Source organism: Sus scrofa, chromosome 8, assembly GCF_054392235.1.
Source record: "Sus scrofa isolate SSC_HxYL_T2T_F1_AM1 chromosome 8, Sscrofa_HxYL_maternal_Yorkshire_Landrace_v2.0, whole genome shotgun sequence".
Taxonomy (NCBI): Eukaryota; Metazoa; Chordata; class Mammalia; order Artiodactyla; family Suidae; genus Sus; species Sus scrofa.
In genome coordinates, this window is record NC_139390.1 from 41,863,319 (window position 1) to 41,870,081 (window position 6,763).

At 42.1% G+C, this 6,763-nt stretch overlaps 1 non-coding gene across 1 annotated transcript; it reads left to right on the plus strand.

The window, feature by feature from the left end:
- Nucleotides 1–892: 892 nt before the first annotated feature.
- LOC146400447 (signal recognition particle RNA) lies at nt 893–1,191 on the plus strand. The gene has a single exon (XR_014813943.1).
- Nucleotides 1,192–6,763: the final 5,572 nt, after the last annotated feature.

Genomic DNA, 6,763 nt, shown 5'->3' on the forward strand with positions numbered 1-6,763 from the left:
TTTTCCAGTGCATAAAAGGACTTTCAGAGAGTAAAGCACTTTATGGAGCTATATTAATCCTCTCTGGACACCTGAATATTGCAAGTATCGATGAGACAATAACTAACTTACTCTATAAGACCTAAGGTCTTAGCAGCCTAAGATCCCACAGAGCTTTGTAGTAAATGCTATTTTGGTACTCTAATCCATTGTCCTCTTTCTCCTTCCTTACAGCACCATAATTTTTGATTAGACATCCATCCGATCAAATAATCCTGTTTATTGTAAGTCAATCTCATGTTGACCCTTATTGACCTAGGGATAGATGTGAGACCTGTGGTGGCCCAATCAGATGGAAGGGAAGATTCTATTCCCTGGCTCCCACTCCCGCTAGCCTCAAACAAGGGAACAAGACCCCAGATGGCTGCTAGCAATGAAATTACAACCAAGAGTGAAATTACCTTAGGCTACAGCTGAAGCAGAAAATGGAAGTAGAAACAGGTATAGAGTCTGGGTCTTTGAGATTCCACAGAGGCTTAGAACATACTGTTTCTGAGGCCTGTCCAACTATGGACTCCCAGTCCTTTAAGATAACACCTTGCAGGAATTATTGTTTCAGTCACTTTTGCATCAGAATTTTCTGTTACTTGCAGCCAAAAGCATCCTAAACAGTACAAGCTCTACAGAGTTCAGTTGCTTTCCCACCTTTAAGATGCTATAACTGGTCCTATATTACCCAGGACTTAAATGGATCAAAACTACTCTTTATTTTTTTCCATTTGCATAAAAAAAGCAAATCATGCTAAAGAGCATACTAGGAATTTAGTTTTAAGAAATTCACGACCAACAGGGTGAATTTTGCAACAGGGTAAACTATAGTTCAATAAACCTGATTTTAAAAATAAAATAGGGAGCTGGGCACGGTGGCGCGCGCCTGTAGTCCCAGCTACTCGGGAGGCTGAGGCTGAAGGATCGCTTGAGCCCAGGAGTTCTGGGCTGCAGTGTGCTATGTGGATCGGGTGTCTGCACTAAGTTCGGCATCAATACGGTGACCCTCCGGGAGCGGGGACCACCAGGTTGCCTAAGGAAGGGTGAACCGGCCCAGGTCAGAAACGGAGCAGGTCAAAACTCCCTTGCTGATCAGTAGTGTGATCGCACCTGTGAATAGCCGCTGTACTCCAGCCTGTGCAACATAGGGAGACCCCCTCTCTAAAACAAACAAACAAACAAACAAACAAATAAAATAGGGAGTTCCCATCTTGCTCAGTGGTTAACGAATCCAACTAGGAACCATGAGGTTGCCGGTTCGATCCCTGGCCTTGCTCAGTGGGTTAAGGATCCGGCGTTGCCATGAGCTGTGGTTGCAGACAGGGCTCAGATCCCGAGTTGCTGCGGCTGTAGTGTAGGCGGGCGGCTACAGTTCTGATTGGACTCCTAGCCTGGGAATCTCCATATGCCGCGGGTACTGTCCTAAATGAAAAAAAGACAAATAAATAAAATAAAATAAAATAAAAACTTCAAAATATCACTACTAATAAAAAAAAAAACTATCAGTTAACGTTTATGTTTAACTACTCACTAACGGCATCAGGCTCTTTCTCTTTCACTTCTGCCATCCTTAGTATTGATTCAGCCTCTGGGGTGGGGACAGGCACTACAGCTCCCAAAGCACGGGAAATTGAACAAATGAAAGCCTTTGCTAGATGGAGTAAAGGAGAAGGGTAGGAATTGCTTTTATGTAGGCAAGGGAGGGTGTTTACCACAGTCAATCTTGAGGTATTGTACATTTTTTTTTTGTCCTTTTATGGCCCCACTGGCGGTATATGGAGGTTCCCCGGCTAGGGGTCCAATTGGGGCTGTAGCCAGTGGCCTACACCACAGCCAAAGCAACCTGGGATCCAAGCCGCATCTGTGACCGACACCACAGCTCACAGCAACACTGGATCATTCACCCACTGAGCAAGGCCAGGGATCCAACCGAATCCTCATAGATACTAGTTGGGTTCATTAGCCACTGAGCCATGACAGGAACTCCGATGTGTTGTACATTTATTCTAATAAATCTTCTATGACTACATCTCCAGTAACATTGAGTATAATTATTACAATCTAGCAAAAATCTCAAAACATGTATGAAAAATTAAGGAAGTAATGCACTTAAAAGAGGAATGGCATAAAGTCTTGGAATTCCCAAAAGCCACATTGACTTCTTTGTTACATAGCAAAGAGTTGACTCATACCAAGTTTAGGTTCACCTAAAATCCTGCAGTCTTTTTCAAGGAAGTTTATTCTTAATTCCTGACTCCTCTCAAGTCTTTGTTTAACCATTTCAAAGATCCGATCTTCCCTTGATGAGATTAATTAGCTAATTAATTAATTAGCATTTGTAACCTCCTAAAATATCCTGAGCACAGACAAAATCTTATTTGTTTGGTTTATTTACATAAATTAAGAATAAACCTGCAAGCAACTTGGTCCAATCTCAGAAACATGCTGAGTAAAAGGAACCTGACACAAGAAGTGCATTTGTGTAAATTCAATCTTTGAAGTTCAAGAACCGACAAAATTAATTTATGATAACAGTAATCAGAATGGTTGTGGGGCAAGGGAGATTGACTGCAGAGGGATACAGGAGCTTTCTGTGAAGATGGAAATAATCTTTTTTTTTTCTTCTTTTCTGCCACCCCCACAGCATATGGAAGTTCTCAAGCCAGGGATCGAGTCCAAGCTAGAGCTTCAAGCTCACAGCTACTGCAACCCCAGATCCTTAATCCACTGTACTGGGGCTGGGGATTGAACCAGTACCTCCACAGAGACAAGCTGCATTATTAACCCACTGTGCCATAGCAAGAACTCCAAAGATGGAAATATTCCATGTCTTCTCCAGGGTGGTGGTTAATGGGTGTATATAGTCACCAAAAGTCATTGAGCTGAACACTTAAGAGCTCTACTTTTTAACTGATATGAATTCTATTTCAATAAAAACAGTAACAATAAGAAGAAATGCACATACCCAAAGAACTACCTAAATAGCCATGAAGAGGTGACACGATTTTGGGACATACATACACTGAAATAATATGCAGCTTTAAAAAGATGAGCAGAACTATCAGCACTGAAATAAGATGATCTCCAAGCTAAGCCTTTAAGCTGAGAAAGTAAAATCTGGGAGTTCCTGTCATAGCTCAGCAGGAACAAAACCAACTAGTATCCATGAGGATGCAGGTTCAATCCCTGGCCTTACTCAGTGGGTTAAGGATGTCGCATTGCTGTGGCTGTGGTGTAGGCTGACAGCTGCAGCTCCGATTCAGCCCCTAGCCTGGCAATTTCCATATGCCACAAGTGTAAAAACATTTTAAAAAAATTAAGATCTGTATGAGTACATAGAATCTGTTGTCATTGTTGTATGTTTGTACATGTATAGAACTAACTCTAGATGCACATATAAGGCAGCAAGAACGGTGGTTACCTCTGGGGGAGAAGCAGTAGAATGAAGATGGGTATGATGAGTGGAAGAGGGTAGAGGGAGAATGAGTTTTCACTGTAGGTGTATTTTGGGGCAGAAAAAATAACATTAAGGTATTATTTGGGGGTATGGTCTAGTTATAATTACATGGGCTTAAATTGCTGGATGTCATAACAGTCCTTGGAGAGTGACAGCCATTTGTAAGACAAACGTGTGAGAATGGTCTATTGAGTTGTGTCATGTCAGCCCTGCCATGGAAATTTTGATTACTGCCATGTCCAGCGCTGAAGGAAGTTTTTCTTCACTATTTGCAGGGTGGTATAAACATCAGGTAAAACTCCCTGGCCTCTTGGTGATCCCTCCCAGTTCATTTTCTAAAATGAACAGCTCACCTCTATTGTTACTATTGGATTGGGGTATATGTCTTCAAAAGGACTCATTTCATTGTATATATACTTTTTTTTTTGTCTTTTTGCCTTTTCTGGGGCCGCACCCGTGGCTTATGGAGATTCCCAGGCTAGGGGTCTAATCGGAGCCACAGCCACCGGCCTATGCCAGAGCCACAGCAACGCAGGATCCGAGCCGCTTCTGCAACCTACACCACAGCTCACGGCAACGCCGGATCCTCAGCCCACTGAGCGAGGCCAAGGATCGAACCAGCAACCTCATGGTTCCTAGTCGGATTTGTTAACCGCTGCGCCACGATGAGAACTCCTCATTGTATATTTTTAAGCTATTAAAATGTTACCACATGCACATATATTGCCTATTTAAATAAATCAATTCAATTAAAAAGAGTAAAGATTCAGGAGTTCCCATTGCAGCTCAGCAGAAACAAGCCTGACTAGAATCCATGAAGATGTAGGTTGGATCCCTGACCTTACTCAGTGGGTTAAGGATCCAGTGTTGCTCTGAGCTGTGGGGTAGGTAGAAGTCATGCCTCAGATCTGGCGTGGCTGTGGCTGTGGTATAGGTTGGAAGATGTAGCTCTGATTAGACTCCTAGGCTGGGAACTTCCAAATGCTGTACCTATAGCTGTAAAAGGAAAGAGAAGAAAGAAAAAGAAAGAAAGAAGAAAGAAAGAAAGAAATAAAGAAAGAAAGAAAGAAAGAAAGAAAGAAAGAAAGAAAGAAAGAAAGGAAGGAAGGAAGGAAGGAAGGAAGGAAGGAAGTAAAGATTCAGTGTAAGAGTTAAAAAGAGACCAAAGTTACTTGTAGTAATTGAGATGATCCAGATACTAACAAGGAGTGGACCTTATTCACTGGGCCTGCCAATCAGCCTCCCTTGGGACGGATAAACCACGATCCAGCCACACCTCTCACCTGGCACCTACTGCATCACCTAGAGATCTATTTTTTTAATTTTTTATTATTATGAAAGTATAATTGATTGACAATGTTTTGTCAAGTTCTGTTGTACAACAATATGACCCAATCTTGATTCACTTTCTCTTCACATACGGTTTATCCTCATGGCTAGATTATAACCTTGAAAGTAAGTGCCTTGTCCTATACTTTTGGGGGAGAGGAGGCTACTCATCTCCCCAAAATAGCTAGCAGCTAGATAACTATTCAAACTTTAAAGTAAGTAAATACTAAGTAGGAAGATTCTGTTTATCTCAATACCTAAAGTCATTGCCAATTACATGTGAGACCGTGATGACCCCAAAGAGATTCCAAGCCATTGAGACATATCGCTTTTATATTTCAACTTATATTACCTTGATATGACTCACTTAAAAAATATATTCTCCCCAAAATTTGTGAGTAAAATATGTATAAATCAAATCCTAATTTAAGTCTTCTGGGAGCTCATTATTTAAAACGACTTACCTTGCTGGAGTTTTTTAAGTAGATGTAATAGTCCCATCAGTAACACTGCAATATTTTTGTGATATGAATAATCATAGTATAATTAATCTGTTTCCTGAATTCAAAAGTCTAGGTCGTATATTTCCTAAAGCAAAGCCTCAGCTGTGCGTGGATTAACACCAAAATGACTTTTTTTTTTTTTTTTTTCCCTGGGTCATACTCTTAAATCCTAACTTACTCTCCCTAATTATTTTTGTTATTGAATCAGGGCGAATGCAGTTATTAAAGGAGAAAGCAGACAGGATGAGAAAAGACAAAGGCACAGTCCTAGAATATTGGGAAAATAGAGGCCCAGGGGCTTTGGATGACAATGAAGAGAAGAGAAAAGAGGCAGGTGGGCTGGGTGGGTGGGGAGCAAAGGAAGAAAGGATCTGAAACCAAACAAGCTCATCAACCTAAAGAAGGTTGAAATAGGGCATTCCCGTTGTGGTGCAGCAGAAGTGAATCCTACTAGGAACCATGAGGTTGCTGGTTCGATCCCTGGCCTTGCTCAGTGGGTTGAGGATCTGGCATTGCCGTGAGCTGTGGTGTAGGTCACAGATGCGGCTTGGGTCTGGCATTGCTGTGGCTGTGGTGTAGGCTGCAGACATGGCTCAGATCCTGTGTTGCTGTGGCTCTGGTGTAGGCCAGCAGCTGTAGCTCCAATTCGACCCCTAGCCTGTGAACCTCCATATGCCATGGGTGCAGCCCTAAACGATCAAAAGCCAAAAAAAAAAAAAAAAAAAAAAGTTGAAATAAGAGGCAAATAGAGAGATGTTTCAGCATCAAGCTAGGTCAAGGCGGAGCTAATTGTTTATTTTTGAATATTGAAAGGGAACCTTGATTTTGGGATTTGTTCAAATAGGACCCATCTTTACCTAGACAACCACAGTGGTCCCTTGGAAATGAATGGCCCTGTGCAGTGTCTCTGCCCAGAACAAACATAACACTGCTGTAAAGTTTATCACAGTGGAGTTGGCTCTTCGGTGACCTTGGTTTTTTTTTGCTTTTATTTTTTTATTTGATTTTATTTTTTGGGGGGATGCTTTTAGGGCTGGACCCAAGTCATATGGAAGTTCCCAGGCTAGGTGTCAAATCGGAGCTGTAGCTGCCAGCCTACACCATAGCCACAACAACTTGGGATCCAAGCCACGTCTGTGAACTACACCACAACCCATGGCAACGACGGATCCTTAACCCACTGAGTGAGGCCAGGAATCAAACCCATGTCCTCATGGATATTACTTGGATTTGTTACTGCTGAGCTAGGATGGGAACTCCCTTTTTGTTTGTTTGTTTGTTTATAAAGGCAGATTTTTTTTTCTTGTTTCTTGTTCGTTTACGGCTGTGTACACGGGAGAATTGTCCTGAAGCACCAGGACAAGCCATTTCTTAGACCCCTGGACTGTTCATAAGGAAGATGCTTCCCCAAGATGGCACCTGGCTGGACCTCACAAGCCCTGCCCAT